Source organism: Aegilops tauschii, chromosome 6, assembly GCF_002575655.3.
Source record: "Aegilops tauschii subsp. strangulata cultivar AL8/78 chromosome 6, Aet v6.0, whole genome shotgun sequence".
In the NCBI taxonomy this organism is placed as follows: Eukaryota; Viridiplantae; Streptophyta; class Magnoliopsida; order Poales; family Poaceae; genus Aegilops; species Aegilops tauschii.
Window position 1 is genome coordinate 305,407,344 of NC_053040.3, and position 21,357 is coordinate 305,428,700.

At 45.2% G+C, this 21,357-nt stretch overlaps 1 long non-coding RNA gene across 1 annotated transcript; it reads right to left on the bottom strand.

The window, feature by feature from the left end:
• Positions 1-13,320: 13,320 nt before the first annotated feature.
• LOC109774890 (uncharacterized) lies at positions 13,321-15,882 on the bottom strand. The gene is made up of 5 exons (XR_002235675.4): positions 15,229-15,882; positions 14,998-15,147; positions 14,508-14,606; positions 14,065-14,377; positions 13,321-13,619 (listed from the first exon to the last, which is right to left on the bottom strand). It is a non-coding gene; the product is annotated as an uncharacterized lncRNA (long non-coding RNA).
• Between the last annotated feature and the right edge of the window lie 5,475 nt (positions 15,883-21,357).

A 21,357-nucleotide genomic window follows, 5' to 3' on the forward strand; every position in this document is an offset into this window, starting at 1 on the left:
GTCCGGTTCGGGTTTGGGGAAGTTTCAGACACGCACGCAAAGGAGGGTTAGGCCGTCACGGTCAAGAGGGAAGCGAAAACCCGATTGGTCTGGAGCGGTCAACAAAGGCAAAGCGGTCCGAGGGAAGGTGATGAAGGCAAAGGGAGAAACGGCAACGACGAGCGGATGCAAGTTTTATGAAAACATGCAGATGCAAATGGTGACATGATGAATGCAACAAACAAATTAATACACGCGACGATCACAAAGAACATGGAAAGCATATGGAGCGTCGGTCTCGGGGCGTTACAACACTCCACCACTACAAGAGGATCACGTCCCGAGATCTAGGATGGCACCGGAGAAAAGCGGAAGAGGAAGAGGTAAAACAAAGTTGCTTCTTTGACAAACGAGTGAAACCACGAACCTTGAGAGGTCGCAAAGCTTGAAGAAATGACACGACGGAGGTGAACAATATTTAAAACACTCCGTTCAGCAAGAGGAACAAGGAACAATATGAGAAGTTTGTGGGTTGAAAGACATGAATGAAGAGTTCCAGCGTTGAGAAAGGACCTGTAACCACTCCGGTTGAAACAGAATAAGCAAGGAAAGAACATGATCTTGACAAGATGAGAGGATACTTGATGAAAGATGAGAGGATACTTGATGAAATCAACAAACACTGCCTCCGGAACTATTGAAAGAATGGCACAAGGGGTAAGAAAGATTTCAGACAGCACTCCGGTTGAGAAGGGAGGCAAAACTTGATAAGATGAAAAGAAATTGAGGAGACGACACAACACTCCGGTTAAAAGGATAAGCAAGGAAAGAAGATGATCTTGACAAAACAAGAAGATGGGTCGAAGAGAGCAATATCACAATGCCTCCGGTAGAAATGAAAGAATGCAATGAAAAGAACGGAGAAGAAAACAACATGTTCTACCTTAAGTGAATTTGAGAGAGCATCCTTAAAAGAAGGATAGAACGGAGTTGTTGGAAAACTAGCAACGAAAAGAATAAGCTTGAAGTGGGCTTATGGAAACAACTCAAAACTTAGAGGTGTATACCTGCCACTACGGAAAACAATTGATTGCTTGAGAGCAACACGGAGATGAAAACTTGATTCGCCGAGAGAATAGGAGAAAAACTTGGATCATTGATAATCACCACGAATAGCAACATTCCCAATGGAAGGCTTTAGGTGAAATATGACACAAGATAACTCCAACGAAGAGATTGACGGGTAGAGAAGATCTCCTGGACGAAGAGATAAAAATGATGGGTTTACAATATCTCATTCTTGACTATGTGTGAACCATGAAACACAAAGGTAAATTGTCAAGAATGGCATAGCACCACCTCAAAAGATATTGTAGAAAGAATTGCACTTTGTAATGCAAGAAGAAGAATGCTTGAACTCCTCAAAACAAGACATGTGTTGAGCACCATGTTTAATTTTGAGTATAGCTTGACGGATCATAACTTCGAGAGAATTCTTGAAGAACACTTGAAGAATGAAAGGAACCCTTGACGAACCACCATGTAGAGCCTCCATGAAGAACTCCGGTAATAAAGGATGATAAAAAGAAAGAAAAGAGAAGTTGAAAGAACAAGGTGAAGTCTTGCAATGATTTAGACGGAGCTTCACGACGAGATAATGCGGAAAACTTGGAACTCCGGAAAAGAAAAGATGAAGCATCTCGAACCAAGAAAATGACATGATGAACAACTCTGGAAAGAAGAAACTAGACCACTTGGATGAAACAATAATAAGAATTACGTTATGCGTATCCTTCACCAATTTAGATTGATGACAAGCAATGGATATGGCATACTACTTATTCTCGTATAAAGGATTAAGAGAGACATAGCGCAAACTTGAGAAGGTCTTGATGGAACCACTGGTAGGATTTGGAAACAACGAATGAATTGATATGATAATGAAGGAATAGAAATCTTGAACGAACCACCGTAAGAATTGAAAACAAACGAAGTAAAGGGATGAATCACCGGTAAGAATTTGAAAACGAACGAAGATACTTGGGGAAATATAGATACAAGTGAACGAATAGATGACGAGCTGATTAGAGAATACTTGAATGATGCACCGGTAAGATTTGGAGAACGAGAGCTGAAAACTGGAATGAGTAATTCTGAGATGATGAGTTCCGGAGAATCAAACTGAAAAGACTCTTGAATTGCTCTGGATGAGTGAAAAGAATTCTCATAATTGAAAACAATTATGAGAGGATGGCATCAAGCTAGAACCACGCATCTTTGAGAGAACGGATAAAATTGAAGAGGAACTCTTCTTCGGTCTTCAAATGTTGAGAATGATGACGAGAAACACCACCATGAATTGTTGAGGCACTCCGGAATGAAGAATAGAAGGTTGAACCAGCGATGAAAGAATTTGAAAGATCTTGGAGAAAGACATTTGACTGATGACAATTCATTCTTACGTCAAACTTCGAAATGAATTTGAGAATAACTCCGGAAAGAATTAGAAGAGTCAGGTAAGATCCTGGAAAAAGACCTGTGGGTTAGGGCCCACTCAAAAGAAACACCGTTGAAATGATTACTTGAAAAGGAGATTGCACCGGTTGAATTAAATGGCTTGAATGAGGTAACAACCTTGAAATAGTTAGAATTGATGCGGAGTGGAAACACGAATCTTCAGAGATATCTTCAGCACTCCGGAACAATTGAATAGCAAGCGGGGAATGATTAAGAGATATACCGGCATGAGAAAGCATTTGAAAGGAGGAAAGGGCTATAATCAACACTGAAAGCTTCAATTGAATCCACCGGAAAAGGATATGAGAATGAAGAATGATAAACTTGAAGCTTCCTTGGTATCTTCCTGAGAATCACCGGATAAGAAAATTGACGGAAAAGAATGGAGAGACTTCCCATCAATAAAAGGATACTTGAATCAGAAATCCGAGTCCTTGAAGAAAGAGGGTGGGAGGGCGGGAAAAACAAAGGCAACTTGGGTCGGATGAAACAAACACCGTTGAGAAAAAACTGAGGGATGATCTAGCGAATGTTGAAATGATCGGATCCACTTGAAGAGAAGCACACCGGTTGAAAAGAATTGAAAAGACAACCTTGATGATCAAGAAGGATTAGTAACCACATAGGAATATGAGAACACCGTTCAGAAAAGGTATGGAATCCACATTTGACTTTGAAGCAACTCGAATACCACAACTCAAAACAAAACAAAGGATTGGCTTGCAGAATAAGCCGGAACAAACATATGATAGAGATTTCGTCTGAAGTTTTCGTGGTGGGGCCCACACGGGCTCGATCGTACAGCACCATCATGTACAAGGCAGTGCACATGACATACGAAGCGTCCCCGAGTCGGCATAGCCAAGGACTCTTTAAGACACTACGAGACCACTGTAAAACCAACCGTGGAAAGGCGGACCACTAGACGTCGAACCCCAATCTCATATCATGCATCTGTCGGAAAGATATCCTAGGAGCTACTTGAATTCCCACTTATAAACTCCCGAAACTTTCTGGTTATGCAACCAGGTGTTGGGGATACAGGGGACACAATATATCTCACCCAAACTAACAATACCTAGATCCAGCTGTATCCATCCTTCAACACATAACCAAGAAACCTTCGGAAATCATTTACCTCAACCTTCGAAAAGCATCCGTTATACGAGTTATGGCAATACTCACGATCACCCGCCCCAGTACTGGGTGGCGTCGAGGTTATCTCACCAACAACTGCATAAAAGAGATTATCGATGTCGGCGAAACTCAGGTATTCCAGAACTGCAATGATAAAATTGTGACGACAACACCTCGGAGCTCAACTCCCGGGGACACTGCCACAACCCCTAAATGTCAGGAGGCACCAAGAACAATGTTCTCGTCACAAAACCATCGGAACGATTCCAAGATACCCGCGTGATCCTAAAAATTTTTTTTAGTGAAATTTGAGGAGAGAAAAGTCAAAACTTCTACGTCAGGAGACCTCACCAGAGTGACGAAGGGACTAAGGAGTAAAAAGAATCCTACTCTCCGATATATATAATCCTAAGACTCAAAACATTTTTGTTCTAGAGTCAACAACGCCAGCGATTCGATCAAGCAGGGGGGCTCCTAAGTCGGGGATGGCTCTGATTACCAACTTGTAACACCCACGATGCGGCTATATCTCCCACGTGTCGAGGCACGACTTAGAGGCATAACCGCATTGTAGGTTTTGTCGCAAGAAGGGTCATCTTCACACAATCCCATGTAATGAACAAGAATGGGATAGAGAGAGTTGGCTTACAATCGCCACTTCACACAATACTTAAATAAATCATACATCAATCAGAGTACACACATAGACCGACTACGGTCAAAGCCAAAAGAAAAGAAGATAACCCAACTGCTAGATCCCCGATCGCCCCAACTGGGCTCCACTACTGATCATCAGGAAACTAAACATAGTAACGACCATGGTCCTCGTCGAACTCCCACTTGAGCTCGGTTGCGTCACCTGCACTGGTATCATCGGCACCTGCAACTGTTTTGGTAGAATCTGTGAGTCACGAGGACTCAGCGATCTCACACCCGCGAGATCAAGACTATTTAAGCTTATAGGAAGGATGGGGTAATGAGGTGGAGCTGCAGCAAGCATTAAGCATATATGGTGGCTAACAGACGCAAATGAGAGCGAGAAGAAAAGCAACACAACGGTCGCGAAGCTAGAAGTGATCAAGAAGTGATCTTGAAACTACTTACGCTCATCCATAACCCAAACCGTGTTCACTTCCCGGACTCCGCCGAGAAGAGACCATCACGGCTACACACGCGGTTGATGTATTTTAATTAAGTCAAGTGTCAAGTTCTCTACAACCGGACATTAACAAATTCCCATCTGCCACATAACCGCGAGCACGGCTTTCGAAAGATAATACCCTGCAGGGGTGTCCCAACTTAGCCCATTATAAGCTCTCACGGTCAACGAAGGATATTCCTTCTCCCGGGAAGACCCGATCAGTCTCGGAATCCCGGTTTACAAGACATTTCGACAATGGTAAAACAAGACCAGCAAAGCCGCCCGATGTGCCGACAATCCCGATAGGAGCTGCACAGATCTCGTTCTCAGGGCAACACCGGATGAGCAGTCCGTACAACTAAAACCAGACCTCAAGTTTCCTCGAGGTGGCGCTACAAAGGGCTCTAGTCTGGACCAACACTTAGAGAAGCACTGGCCGGGGGGGGGGGTTAAATAAAGATGACCCTCGGGCGAGCGACTCCCTAGGGAAAAGAAATAGGTGATAGGCAAATGGTAAAACCAAGGTTAGGCCTTGCTGGACGAGTTTTATTCAAAGCGAACTGTCAAGGGGGTCCCATAAATCACCCAACCGCGTAAGGGACGCAAAATCAAGGAACATAACACCGGTATGACGGAAACTAGGGCGGCAAGAGTGGAACAAAACACCAGGCATAAGGCCAAGCCTTCCACCCTTTACCAAGTATATAGATGCATTAATTAAATAAGAGATATTGTGATATCCCAACATCAACATGATATCCATGTTCCAACATGGAACAAACTTCATCTTCACCTGCAACTAGCAACGCTATAAGAGGGGCTGAGCAAAAGCGGTACTTAGCCAAACAACGGTTTGCTAGGAAGGGTGAAAAAGGTTAGAGGCTGACATGGCAATTTGGGAGGCTTGAAGAGCAAGTGATAGGTAGCGCAGCATAGCGATAGAGCGAACAACTAGCAAAGCAAAGATAGAAGTGATTTCGAGGGTATAGTCATCTTGCCTGAGATCCCGCAAGGAAGAAGAACGAGTCCATGAAGAAGACAAACGGACGAAGTCGAACGGATCCTCACAATCGCAACGTAACCGGAACTATCAAGGAGAAGCGCAACCGGAAAGAAGCAAATATCATGGTAAACAACCAACACATAAGCATGGCATGATGCATAATCAAGTATGATGCGTGTCCAGTTTAATGAGGCATGGCAATATGGGAATACAAACAATACTACAAATTAAGTGGAGCTCAATATGCAACGACTTGCATATTGACGAAACACCACATCAATTATTTAGTTCTCTCCCGTTTATGTACCCAACAAAATTAACTGTGGTTAAGCATGGCAAGAGGTGAAGCATATGAAAACTACCTATCTAGGCAAGTTTAAATGAGACCGGAAACAACAAACAACAATTCTGAAAAATCCTCACGTGCATATTTTGGAATTGGTACTATTCTGCCCTAAACACAATTTTAATGTTGTTAAACAGCAAAACAAAGTACACCATGTTAAACTAGGCAATTTTCCACCCCATTTACATATAAAGTTTATTAAATTCGGACATACGGTTATTTAGTTATGAAATAAATCATTTTAGCATGGCATTTGAGCAGATTTAAACAAACAGCATTTTAAACATTTTAAACAGGGGTGAAAGTTGCATATTATGAAACTAGCAGAATTCTAAGCATTTTACATATTAAAATCATTTTAAACCGGTGCACCATTTGTGAGTTATTAAATGCATGATCTAGAGGGACTTTTCTGTAAATCTGTAAACTCCTGGAAAAATAGCTAAAATCGCAGACATGAAAAAAAACTACACTGGGCCGAATCTGGATCGACTGGGCTGCTCACATTGGGCTTGAGGAGGCGCTGGGCATCTGGGCTGCGAGCGAAGCAGAGGAGGCCTCGCGCGGCGAGTGGCGCTCGTCCAGGCTGGTGCTGGACTGGTCAACGCGGGGCGGGGTGCTCGTTTCCCTCGCGTACAGAGACGAGCGGGCGAGGCAGAAGCAGGGCACGACAGCGGCAACGGGGACTTGGGGCACCGGAGGTGGGGACGGCGACGACTTGGCGAGGCGGCGCTGGCGGGACTTGGGGACGAGCTCCCGGCGACGGGGCGTGATGCAGGGGAGGCAGACGAGGCGCTGGCGTTGCGTCTCCCTCGTGTAGAGAACGAGCGGGCCAGGCAGGGAACTTGGCGGACGGGAGAGGTCCTGGACGGCGGGGAACAGGACTACGACGGCGGGATCCGACGGAGAGACCGGATCTGGGGCGCGGAGGGGAGAAACCATGGCGGCGGAGCTCCATCCGATGGCCATGGCGAGGCTCCTGTTCGTCCTGAAGAACAAGAGACGGCGAGGTGAGGTGGAGAAGAGGGTAAACAGAGGGATAAAGGAAGGAGAGGGCGACGGCGGTCCTGCTCGCGGACGAGCTCCGGCGAGGTACGGTTGCCGGTGGTGGCGCCCGAGGAGCAGCAGCAGTCGGGCACGAGGTGCTCGAGGAGGGATCGAGCAGGAGGAGCTCGGGGCCTCAGTTGCGGGATTGGGTGGATCGAGGGAAGGAGGTGGTTGGCCCGATTGGGAAATCGAGGGAGAGAGGGTGGATCTGGAGGGATCCCGATGAAGATGTTGAGTGGGTGGCAGCGCGATGGGACAAGAAGCCTAGGTTTTAGGGTTAGGCAAATAGGTCTATATATATAGAAAATGAGGGCTAAGTTTGGACCCTTCGATTAAATCGGACGGTCGAGAAATAAATAGGTTAGGAAGTCCAAATAAGAAATCAGAGATATTTTAGGGATGTTTGGGGATGATCCGGACCCAGTGGTAACAATAGTCCGGTTCGGGTTCGGGGAAGTTTCAGACACGCACGCAAAGGAGGGTTAGGCCTTCACGGTCAAGAGGGAAGCGAAAACCCGATTGGTCTGGAGCGGTCAACGAAGACAAAGCGGTCCGAGGGAAGGTGATGAAGGCAAAGGGAGAAACGGCAACGACGAGCGAATGCAAGTTTTATGAAAACATGCAGATGCAAATGGTGACATGATGAATGCAACGACGATCACAAAGAACATGGAAAGCATTTGGAGCGTCGGTCTCGGGGCGTTACAGAGGGCTATGCTTTTAGATGTTCCTTTGACTTTTGTTAGAGTTTGTGTCTGGAATAAATTCTCCCTGCCTAACCCCTGTTCCGATGGTGTGTCTAGCATCGTCGGTGAGCGTGTGGAGGTGTGTCTCTGACGGATATGTCCTTGATGGATTTGCTCGGATGTGGTCGTAGTTCATCTACGTTCATGTGTATTCAGGTTGGATCCTTCCGATCTACATTACTCTTCATCTGCGGCGGTTGTTATTCTGCTGCGCTGGTCCGATGGGGCCTTAGCACGACGACTTCCCGACTGTCTACTACAAAAGTTTTGTCCGGCTCTGACGAGGGAGGGGCGATGATGGCGGCGCACCTTCGGATCGCTTCAGTTCTTGTAGGCGTCCCTAGATGGTTTACGGATTTGTATGTAATTTTTATTATTTCTGGTGTCCGTTGTATTGCCATGATTGAATATGAATAGATCGAAAGTTTTCTCGCAAAAAGAACTTGATAATATAGAGTCTCATTTAAAAAAATATGTATGGGCAAGCACGTATGATAATAAATGAAATATTCTTTAGCCAAAAGAATGGTCTGTTGTTGTGTACAATGAGATGATATATACACATTCTTATTTGGTTGTATAAAGTACCAAATGGCACACAGACCAGTTGAATCCAAGTGGACATTGAAAAAAAACTCCATGGTTTAGTTGGTTTAGTTGTGGGCAAGCATATATGGCAACAAATCTTTTAAGAAGAAAAAAATGTGGTTTGTTGTCTACAATGAGATGTAGACACACAATTTAGTTTGGTAGCACAGAGTTGTATTCAAAACAAAATGCATTATTTAGTTGGTTTATTAGTTGTGGGCAAGCACATATGAAGCAAATTTAATTTCCTTTAACAAAAGAAAAACAGTGGCTTGTTCTCTACTCCCTCCATTTCTAAATATAAGTCTTTTAAGAGATTCCACTATAAACTACATACGGAGCAAAATAAATGAATCTACACTCTAAACTATGTCTATATACATTATGCAATCCATATTGAAATTTATAAAAAGACTTATATTAAGGAAGGGAGGGAGTACATGAGATGTATGTACACATTTTAGTTTGGTAGCACAAAGCCCCATTCAAAATTATGCCACCTTGAAAATACATGTATTTTTTTAGTAATCTCCTGTTTGAGCAAATACCAACGCTAAGAATTTAGATCCTTATGCCGTAAAAAGAAATATACTTTGGTGTGTGTTTAAAAACACATATTTCTGGTCCTAAAAATATACGTATACCTAACAGCATGTGTAAAAAAGTTAAGGAGGCCTTTAAAAAAATAGTGTTTCTATAAACTTTTTATTATGCCTACATGCGAAAAAACATAGGAAAATGCTAAAAAGTTTGGAGGATTGCCGTCTTGGTTCCTAATGAATGCTAATTGCAGAACGTGGTAAACCCTTGAACTCTTCTATTATCAACTAGTCATTTATAATATATCGACAATTTTAAGGACTCCTCAGATTATAAGAGAAAACCCACATAGGTCAGAAATGCATAGGAACTCCAAAAAAAGGCACAAAAATGAGCTAGACGGTATGTATAACTTCAATTGAAACTGAGACATAGGCAAGCATACATAAGAATTTTGCAGGATCATTCCTGCTATCTGGAGGGCCATTATAGCCAAATTTACCTAACGTCTCTAAGAAAATCTTTTGAAACTTGGACCATCCAGATATATCAACATGGAAAAGCCTGCTGAAAGAAACTTTTGCAGCTGAAGATGCCTGATTATACTTCCTATGGGCTACTTCTGAATAGAAATTTTCTGGCATGCCAAGAAAAGATCCTGCAAGCTACTGCACACGAGTCCAAGAAATTATCCAATGCAGACTACAGTTACAGTTACAACTTCAAGCAGATTTTGTACGTATATTTTCTTATCAAGTGAAAATAAGCATAACAATAGCACCATTGGTGCCTTTCGTGCTGGACAAAATACCATGCAAATTAAAATCTGTATAAATTTGATTTTTTTTTCAAAACTATGACATATTTTATAGCATTTTCAGAAACTATAGCATGATTTGGATAAAAATCAAAAGTAGCAGCCGTCGGCCACGCCCTGGCCGAAATGGGAGTTTTCGGCCACATCTAGGCCGAAGTAGCCTTTTCGGCCTTCCCTTGGCCGAAATGGTGGGGAACTGGCCGAAAAGGAACTTTTTGGTCAAGTGTAGGCCGAAATAGACTTTTTGATCAAGTTTAGGCCGAAAAGTCCTTTTTGGTCTCGTGTAGGCCGAAGTTGCATGGCTCATACATTAGGCTGAAATGTATTTTCCCGCCAACCCCTTCCCGCCATATGTTCCCGCCACCCGTTTCCCGCCAACCCCTTCCCACCTTATGTTTCCGTCAACCCTTTCCCGCCATACCGCAGTCATTCTTTCCCGCCATTTTCTCCTCTCTATCTATAAAACCCCCTCAGGCGGAGGTGGATAAGCATTCCAGTGTAGTGTAGTCGAGATGTCCCATTATCCATTCGATCGTAGTTTTCACCCTGGGATGAGCAGGACTCTTCTGAGTCTAGTTACCGATTTCAGGATGGATAATATGATAGTTCCATGGGACGAACTCACCGGTAGTGACACCATAATGAATGAGTTGGCTCACCAATTATGTAGGTCTGGGTGGCCTGAAAGGACCTATGAGGAGGTACGTAAAGAACTTCGGAGGTTGCATGAAAGGTGAAAGAAGGTAGTGGAGCCGGAGAGTGAAACTTTCAGAAGGACTGCAACAAATAATCCATCTTTATGGATTGAGGAGAGCGAGGACGAAGATGATATCTTCATGCCGCCGCTTCCGGGTTCTGCATCGTCGAAGGGCAAGAGTTCTTCATCTTCCAAGGGCAAGAGTTCTGCATCCTCGAAGGGCAAGAGTTTTGCATCGACGGATGGCAAGAGGACCGCATCGTCGAAGGGCAAGAGGGCTGCATCAACGGAGGATGACGATGATGACTTCATGTAGTATGTAAGATGTATTCCAGTTGTACCGTTTCATTCAGATGTACTTGCATTATTAGTTTGTACTGTATTATTGTAGGGCATTATGTTCTATCTTAATTTCATTTTGTAGTATGTAAGATGTATTGCACAAGTTCAGCTGCACCGTTTAATTCAGAACGTCCCAAACCTTTCCTCCATAGCCTTCTGCTTAGCCCTCCAAGCCTTCCCATAAGGAATGACATAATTCCATCTGACCTTCACTGCTGTCTGGATGTGTTTTGCTTCCATATCTTTCTTCTCTACTATCTTAGTATACATGAGTTGCGCAATGAGACTTGAAGTCAGGTTCGGATGCTTCACCAGTAGGTTCTTCCTCACACAATTATGTGGGACGACAATGGTGACAACCCAGTGGATGTCATACTTCGGCACGTGCCCGTGCACCTTCCCTGGACAACCTGTTTCAGCACATTTCACCGTATAGTTTGTTGGACTTGATATGTGTGTCCGGAAAACCCTCTGCGTAGACATAGCCCACTTTATCACCGCATTCTTCAATTTTTTCTTTGTATCAAACATAGCCCCTATCTGTACTTAGTTCAGATTATACTGCCATGGAGTCTCATGGCCATCGTTGACCGTAAGGCCGGTGGATATGTCCTGCTCCCATGCAGAAGGAATCGGTACCTCCACTTCATCCTCAGAATTTTCAGAATCCAGTTCCTCCACCAATCCATCCTCGTCCTCTTCCTCCATCACCCTCTGCATTTCATCCCCTTCCTCATCCCCATCAGCAAAACCAGAACCAGCTAATATTATCGACTGGCTACTCTGCCCAGTATTAGGACCACAAACAGTGTGTGGCACGTAGTCCGACTCTTTCTCAGGTTGGCTAGCATCCACATCTTGTGGTTGTGACCCGGATAAAACAATCTCATTAGCCACTTCACTGCCTTGGCCGGGTTCATACCCCCTGTGGAGTTGTACGGTATTCTCCTCCTTCGGCACAGGTTGCACAAGTGCATAGGGTGGATTCTTCGGTCTCGGCAGTGTCTTAACAGGGACAACCAATGCTGGCTCCTATCTATCGGCATCAACTCCCACTTGACATTTTTACAAGATTTGGTCCACAATGCATGAATACTGACGGAACATACTTCAGGATCCAGCCCGAAACTAGTTGTCAACCAATACTTCAACTGTCTAATGTCCAGTCTGTCCGGGTCTGCTAGTGTCATGACGCCATTTTTAAACTCGCTAAGATCAACCCCCAACTCATTATATCGAACATTACCAGCGCCGTAGTAAACATTCAGATTTACTGATTCAGACATTTTCACCTATCAGACATTGTCATCTTCTCATTAATCACAACGAACACTAATATTACCTGTTACACTAACTATGCACTAAAATGCCTCCACAAATATATTAACACTACATTTTGCAATATGACTTATCTAAACTAATTAAAATATACAATTTAGAGAAAATTTGTGACGGCATGGTTATACCTTTGAAGCGTGTGTCCCTAGCTTCTTGCTCCTCTCTTTCACTCAGCGGCACCGGCCACCTCGCGGAGTACTTGCACCACCAGACAACGGCAGCGCCGCCCCCTCGACGACCGAAGGCTCAACTCCGGTCACCCCCCAAGCCGCACCTCCTCCTCCACAGCTGCTGCTCCTCCTCACCACCACCTCCTTCCCAACCGCACCTCCTCCACCCCACCATGGCTCCTCCCTCCCAAACGCAGGAAAAACTATCCCATACCAAAAAAATACACCATAGGCCGTTGGAGAATGCTATGATCTATCTATTCTGTGTCTTGGATGTGAAAATGGGTGCAAACTGGAGGAGATCGGCGCAGGCTTGTGAGGTTACAGAGAAGAACGAGAGAGAGAGAGAGAGAGAGAGAGAGAGGAGGAAACATAGTGCGAGCAGTCCAGAGGAAGGAGACGGCCGCGCGAGCCTTATCCCGACCTCTTCGGTCAACTCCTGGCCGAAAAGCTCTTCGGCCGCTCCCTGGCCGAAAAGAGCCCACTTCGGTCGCGCGTGGGCCGAAGCTATGATTTTCGACCGGCCCACCACCGACGCCACCTCTTTGGCCCAGGCGAGCCCTTCTTCGGTCAACACCTGGACGAAAAGTCCTTTTCGGCCAAACCTGGGCCGAAAACACCCTCTTAGGCTAACGCGAGGCCGACGGGGTCATAGTTTTGATTTTTTTTGTGTTAAGTGCTATAGTTTGCGAATTTGCTGTACAAAAAGTAATAGTTTTGAAAAAATATCTATAAATTTACTCCTGATCATGGCCAACACTAATTAGCATGGCCCTATGGGCCAATGTTGCAAAATCTAAGTATGATCCATGAGAACATGCACACAAATTTAACTACTTGGCATAAAAGAGCATAAGTTCATCATCTAAGAACAGTAGAATAAAGAGGTACACAATCATAGAAGAGATTATGTGTGCAGATATGATGATATATAAGCCTATTCAATTATTCCATTTGATGTGATGATATGAGGTGCACATTGAACCTCTCGTTCTTTTCTCATAGCAAATAACACCAGGATCATAGCAGTAAGCCAATTATAAAGTGGCAAGAAGATGATTATCCAGTAGTTTTTTCTGCGGTTGATTTGAGATAAAAAAATAGAGGCGATACTTGCTGCACTTCTGCATCCGTAACTTCTCGACACTGTTCATGTCTTGATTCATTTAGGCTAGCTATCTTCTTGCTGCTTGAGAATTTGATAGCAAACTCTGCAATGCACCCAAAAAAGATTAGACTTGATAGGAAATCTCTATTGTCTTATAGTCGAAGAATAGGCTTGCATCAACAAAAATACAAAAAAATTAAAATTTGACAGTGTTAGGAACATGCAGTGATATACTGAGCCATAAACTCTTGCAATGATACACTGAACCATAAAATGCACACAAACCAGATGGGACTTGAAGAGAAGTCAGCAGTATTACATGCATTAGAAAGCAAGTAAACTGTTGATTGGAAAACAGAGTTTGCCTAACAGACTGCACCACAAAAATGTTTTAATAACATGAGAATGCATACCGAACGGAACTTTTCTAGTCTATGTTTTATTGAGAGCAGTACACATAAACAGTGGAACTTGCTACGATAGACCAAATTATTTTAATCGAGTGAAGAAAAGAACAGAATGATTTCTATTGGTAGAAGAATATATACCTCTGGCCTCTCTGTATCCTTCCATATATTCATCCGATTAACACACGCAAATCCTAGAAAAAAGAACAAATAGAAAGGAGGCCAACCACTGATGCTCTAAGCTCCGAAGAGCATAGCCATGTAGCACTTGATCTATGCCTTCAGCACAAATAAAGAGAAAATTACAGAGTAAAGAGTTCTTCTGTGATAGTTGAGAAACGGACCAGGGAAACTAATTTAGCTGCCCACCAAGAAGTAGAAAAATCTAGTGAAGTGATACCCTTGATGCTGCAATCTTCCGCATTTATTTGGAGAACCTGCTTCCCTTACAATACTACAGAAAATAATATCCATTCATTTTGGTTATTTGCTACTGAAACAAAAACTGATGGCTAGAAACAGAACTGATGGCTAGAAACAGGAGTCATGTCTATAGAGAACTGAGATAGGTGTAGTGCCATTACCTATTAAAGGAAGGAAATAACAATGAACCATGCCTGTCAATCAGTCTATAGCTAGAAGGCCAAGCGCCCCATCGACTATCTGCACAAGCACACCCCAACCTACATTGGAGTAATGGAGCTCATATTAGCTTCCCTCGCAACAAATAGTTGATATTTATGAGCTAATATGCATAAAAGGCCCACTTAATATATCTGTAAGAAGTTGGATTCAGGTCTCGTTTTGGTGCTCAATCATAATTATGCCCCTGTACTGCGTATTATATATGTGCAAAAAGTTGGAAGGCACATAATATAAAAATTCAGGCCTCGTTTTGGTTCTCAGTCATGGGAGAATTGTTCAGCATATTTCAGTTTTGGAATATGATGCCTATGTAAGATAGCAAATTCTACACACCTCAAGGAAGGAGCATGCAGTCCTCTTAATTCCCAAACAAAAAAGGACCAACAGAATAAATAAATAAAATCAAAAGAGGGAAGCTCAGAGACAAACCTCAACTGGCTGCACGAAACAATGGCATATCGGTCAAAAGGAGATCTACGTCACCATTGAGAGCGAGAGAGGTAACTACACAGTTGGAGATAATCCACGATCAGTTTATTGACATATCCAGCACCATCAAGCAAGGGCAACACCAAGCCACTACAAATAAGAGCAGTGGGATAAGACATAATACATGAAGAGAGGGGAAGAATGAAAGGCAGGGAGGACAAAAACACCTACTTGCACCACGAACGCCAAATCTGGCTACTGCCATCGGTGGTGCAACATCTAGTGTGCCACCTAAATCCACATGAAGATGAAGGAGGCTAGCAGGGAATCCGCAGCGCCAGCTCCATGGCTGGACTGAGCCGAGCAGCCTCCTGGCTGGTATCCGCTCCTTCCCTCTTTCTCTGATGCGCCCAGTTGAGCTCATCCCTCCTCCCGCTGCTTCCTCACGAGCCGAGGCGGATGAGCACCTAGGGAGGCGGTGGATCACATCCGTCGCTTCATCAGCCCCTATACTGCTTCCTCCTGCCGGCGGACTCCCCACGGCTTTCCGCCCCCGCTCCGGCCCGACCGCCACCATGGCGCCTAAGGAGGGATGGACGTGCTGGCTGTCTTGATGAAGCAGGAGGAGTGAGAGGGACGACGACCATCGAGATCGGGGAGGAGGGTGGAGGGAGGGGTCGGGGCGCAACAGCCGTGGGAAAGGGGGCTAGGGTTTGTTGCTTCGTACCATTGCGGCTGACGAGGGAGAGAGATCGAGGAGGCAGGGAGGGATGGGCGTGTGGGCGAGGGGTCACGAGACTCACAACCTGCCCCACGACGCGCACGCGGCGCATCAGGAGAGGGCGCTCGCGCACCCGAAAACGGCCAACCCAGCCAATCGCAGGCGAGGCCGAGCCCACAGGTCATTGGCCATCTGAAATTACTGCAAGGTCAAAACCAGCCGTGAGGATCCAACGTATCAGATCATACAGAAGACCGTTTTGACCATCATCCGACGGCTGAGAAGGCAGGAAATCGAGGGAGCCTCCTGAAGCCAAGTTGGCTAGCAACCTTATATGTTAAAATGTTTCCTAGTTCATGATAAACCATAGTTCATGTTAATTTTTCTTTTGATATGCTTATGCTTATGTTTATGCATTTTTTTAAGAGGCCACCTCTTGCGAACGATATCGGCATTAAGTATACCATGCTTGACACTAAGTTCGACAAGGGTCACCTCTTGCGAAAAGATTTGGTTTAAGAATGGAGTGGTAATTACCATTCTTAAACCAAATCTTTTTGAATTGATGAAAACAAGTTGCTAATTATTATGTTTATGCTAATTATGCTTTGGTTCTTCATTTTCACATATGCTCCCGCCACTGCGGATGAGGGCTCACAAGACGACCGTTAAGATGGAGTACGATGAGCGGTACACACCGTTCTACAAGAGAGCCCGACTATTGGGTTTCGTCCTGCAGTTCAAGCGTAAGCCGCCGACTCTCGTCCACCCAACTCTCACGGCTTTGATCGATCGGTGGCGACCAGAGACGCACAACTTTCATCTTCCATGTGGGGAGATGACCGTGACCCTTGACACGTCCATTTTGCATCATGTTTACGTACTGTTACTTATATTGTTTTTATGCATAATAATGCTTTTTGGAGTAATTCTAATGCCTTTTATCTCATAATATGCAAGGTTCACACAAAGAGGGAGAATTCCGGCAGCTGGAAATCTAGACATGAAAAAGCTACGCCAGGCTACCTATTCTGCACAACTCCAAATGGGCTGAAACTTCACGAGGAATTTTTATAGAATATATAAGAAATACTGGAGCAAATAACTACCGGAGGGGGGCCACCTGGTGAGCACAAGACACGAGGGCGCGTCCTGTTGGAAATATGCCCTAGAGGCAATAACAAAATGGTTATTATTATATTTCCTTGTTCATGATAATTGTCTATTATTCATGCTATAACTGTGTTATCCGGAAATCGTAATACATGTGTGAATACATAGACCACAACGTGTCCCTAGTAGGCCTCTAGTTGACTAGCTCGTTGATCAACAGATAGTCATGGTTTCCTGACTATGGACATTGGATGTCATTGATAACGGGATCACATCATTAGGAGAATGATGTGATGGACAAGACCCAATCCTAAGCATAGCACAAAGATCGTGTAGTTCGTTTGCTAGAGCTTTTTCAATGTCAAGTATCATTTCCTTAGACCATGAGATCGTGCAACTCCCGGATGCCGTAGGAGTGCTTTGGGTGTGCCAAACGTCACAACGTAACTGGGTGACTATAAAGGTGCACTACGGGTATCTCCGAAAGTGTCTGTTGGGTTGGCACGGATCGAGACTAGGATTTGTCACTCCGTATGACGGAGAGGTATCTCTGGGCCCACTCGGTAATGCATCATTATAATGAGCTCAATGTGACTAAGGAGTTAGCCACGGGATCATGCATTACGGTACGAGTAAAGTGACTTGCCGGTAACGAGATTGAACAAGGTATTGGGATACCGACGATCGAATCTCGGGCAAGTAACGTACCGATTGACAAAGGGAATTGTATACGGGATTGATTGAATCCTCGACATCGTGGTTCATCCGATGAGATCATCGTGGAACATGTGGGAGCCAACATGGGTATCCAGATCCCGCTGTTGGTTATTGACCGGAGAGGCGTCTCGGTCATGTCTGCATGTCTCCCGAACCCGTAGGGTCTACACACTTAAGGTTCGGTGACGCTAGGGTTGTAGAGATATTAGTATGCGGAAACCCGAAAGTTGTTCGGAGTCCCGGATGAGATCCCGGACGTCACGAGGAGTTCCGGAATGGTCCGGAGGTGAAGAATTATATATAGGAAGTCCAGTTTCGGCCATCGGGAAAGTTTCGGGGGTTATCGGTATTGTACCGGGACCACCGGAAGGGTCCCGGGGGTCCACCAGGTGGGGCCACCTATCCCGGAGGGCCCCATGGGCTGAAGTGGGAGGGTAACCAGCCCCTAGTGGTCTGGTGCGCCCCCATGGGCCTCCCCCTGCGCCTAGGGTTGGAAACCCTGGGGGTGGGGGGCGCCCCACCTGACTTGGGGGGGGGGGAGTTTCCCCCCCTTGGCCGCCCCCCCCCCCATAGATGGGATCCCAGGGCCGGCGCCCCCCCAGGGGGCCTATATAAAGGGGGGAGGGAGGGCTGCTGTACCCTAGCCCCTGGCGCCTCCCTCTCCCTCCCGTGACACCTCTCTCTCTCGCTTGCGCTTGGCGAAGCCCTGCCGGGATCCCCGTTACTTCCACCACCACGCCGTCGTGCTGCTGGATCTCCATCAACCTCTCCTTCCCCCTTGCTGGATCAAGAAGGAGGAGACGTCGCTGCTCCGTACGTGTGTTGAACGCGGAGGTGCCGTCCGTTCGGCGCTCGGTCATCGGTGATTTGGATCACGACGAGTACGACTCCATCAACCCCGTTCATTTGAACGCTTCCGCTCGCGATCTACAAGGGTATGTAGATGCACTCCTTTCCCCTCGTTGCTAGTAAACTCCATAGATGGATCTTGGTGATGCGTAGAAAATTTTAAAATTCTGCAACGATCCCCAACACGTCCTGGTGGGTTATGCTCAGCCCAGCCCACCTCTGGTGCCCATCTTCTGGTATATAAGTCATTTTGACCTAGAAAAAATAAGGAGAGGACTTTCAGGGCGAAGCGCCGCCATCCCGAGGCGGAACTTGGGCAGGAGCACTTTTGCCCTCCAGCGGAGCGATTCCGTCGGGGGAACTTCCTTCCCGGAGGGGGAAATCATCATCATCATCATCACCAACAACTCTCCCATCTTGGGGAGGGCAATCTCCATCAAAATCTTCAATAGTACCATCTCCTCTCAAACCCTCGTTCACCTCTTGTGTTCAATCTTTGTACCGGAACTATAGATTGTTACTTGTGGGTGACTAGTAGTGTTGATTACATCTTGTATGTGACGCCCGGATAATTAAGCTACAGTAAAGCCCTGTTAATGGTGTCATGTCATCACATTACAGTTGCTAATCCTCACTTGATCCAAATCACTGTTCAAAATTCAAATTCAAATTTAAAGTCAAAATTTCAAAATTTTCAAACATGGAAACTAAAATGTTCAAAGTGTGGAAAATGATCCCTGGATATTTGTCATGTTGAAACCACGTTTTTTATAAAGTTTTTAAATGCTCTTAGATGAATAAAATAGGGGTTAAACAATTATTAAATACTTTTAAATAATAAACAAATGTAAAACTATTTCATTTAGTTGCCAAATTATTTGTCGCAGTAATCATATTACTAATACTAATTTAGGGGCTAGTTGTATATTTTACAAAAACTAAAATGATAAGTGAAGGAAATATGCCCTAGAGGCAATAATAAGTTGTTATTTATATTTTCTTATATCATGATAAATGTTTATTATTCATGCTAGAATCGTATTAATCGGAAACTTAATACATGTGTGAATACATAGACAAAGAGAGTGTCACTAGTATGCCTCTACTTGACTAGCTCGTTAATCAAAGATGGTTAAGTTTCCTAACCATAGACATGAGTTGTCATTTGATTAACGGGATCACATCATTAGAGAATGATGTGATTGACTTGACCCATCCGTTAGCTTAGCACGATGATCGTTTAGTTTGTTGCTATTGCTTTCTTCATAACTTATACATGTTTCTATGACTATGAGATTATGCAACTCCCGAATACCGGAGGAACACTTAGTGTGCTATCAAACATCACAACGTAACTGGGTGACTATAAAGATGCTCTACAGGTGTCTCCGATGGTGTTTGTTGAGTTGGCATTAATCGAGATTAGGATTTGTCACTCCGTGTATCGGAGAGGTATCTCTGGGCCCTCTCGGTAATGCACATCACTATAAGCCTTGCAAGCAATGTGACTAATAAGTTAGTTACGTGATGTTGCATTACGGAACGAGTAAAGAGACTTGCTGGTAACGAGATTGAACTAGGTATTGAGATACCGACGATCGAATCTCGGGCAAGTAACATACCGATGACAACGGTTTGACCGATAAAGATCTTCGTAGAATATGTAGGAACAAATATGAGCATGCAATTTCCGCTATTTGTTATTGACCGGAGATGAGTCTCGGTCATGTCTACATAGTTCTCGAACCCGTAGGGTCCACACGCTTAACGTTCGATGACGATCGGTATTATGAGTTTATGTGTTTTGATGTACTGAAGGTTGTTTGGAGCCCCGGATATGATCACAGACATGACGAGGAGTCTCGAAATGGTCAAGACATAAAGATCGATATATTGGAAGGCTATGTTTGGACATCGGAATGGTTCCGGGTGAGTTCGGGCATTTACCGGAGTACCGGGGGTTACCGGACCCCCCAGGGAGTGTATGGGCCTTATTGGCAGAGAGGAGGAGGCGGCCAAGGTGAGGGCGCGCCCCCACAAACCCAATCCGAATTGGGTGGGGGGCCGACCCCCCTTTCCTTCTCCCTCTCTCCTCCTTCCTTCCTCTCCTACTCCAACTAGGGAAGGGGGAATCCTACTCCCACTGGGAGTAGGACTCCCCCCCTTGGGGCGCGCCATGAGAGAGCCACCCCCCCTCCTCCACTCCTTTATATACGGGGGAGGGGGCACCCCATAGACACACAAGTTGATTATTTAGCCGTGTGCGGTGCCCCCCTCCACAGATTTCCACCTCGGTCATATCGTTGCAGTGCTTAGGCGAAGCCCTGCGCCGGTAGCTTCATCATCACCGTCACCACGCCGTCGTGCTGACGAAACTCTCCCTCGACCTCAGCTGGATCTAGAGTTCGTGGGACATCACTGAGCTGAACGTGTGCAGATCGCGGAGGTGCCGTACCTTCGGTGCTAGGATTGGTCGGATCGTGAAGACGTACGACTACATCAACCGCGTTGTCATAACACTTCCGCTTACGGTCTACGAGGGTACGTGGACAACACTCTCCCCTCTCGTTGCTATGCATCACCTAGATGGGTCTTGCGTGTGCGTAGGATTTTTTTTGAAATTACTGCGTTCCCCAACAGTGGCATCCGAGCCAGGTCTATGCGTAGATGTTATATGCACGAGTAGAACACAAAGGAGTTGTGGGCGTGGGTATATACATATTGCTTGCCCTGACTAGTTTATTCTTGATTCGGCGGTATTGTTGGATGAAGCGGCTCAGACTGACATTATGCGTACGCTTACGCGAGACTGGTTCTACCGACGTGCTTCGCACACAGGTGGCTAGTGGGTGTCTGTTTCTCCAACTTTAGTTGAATCGGTTTCAATGAACAGGGTTCTTTCTGAACATCAAAAAGCAATCACTATACTACGTTGTGGTTTTGATGCATAGGTAAGAACG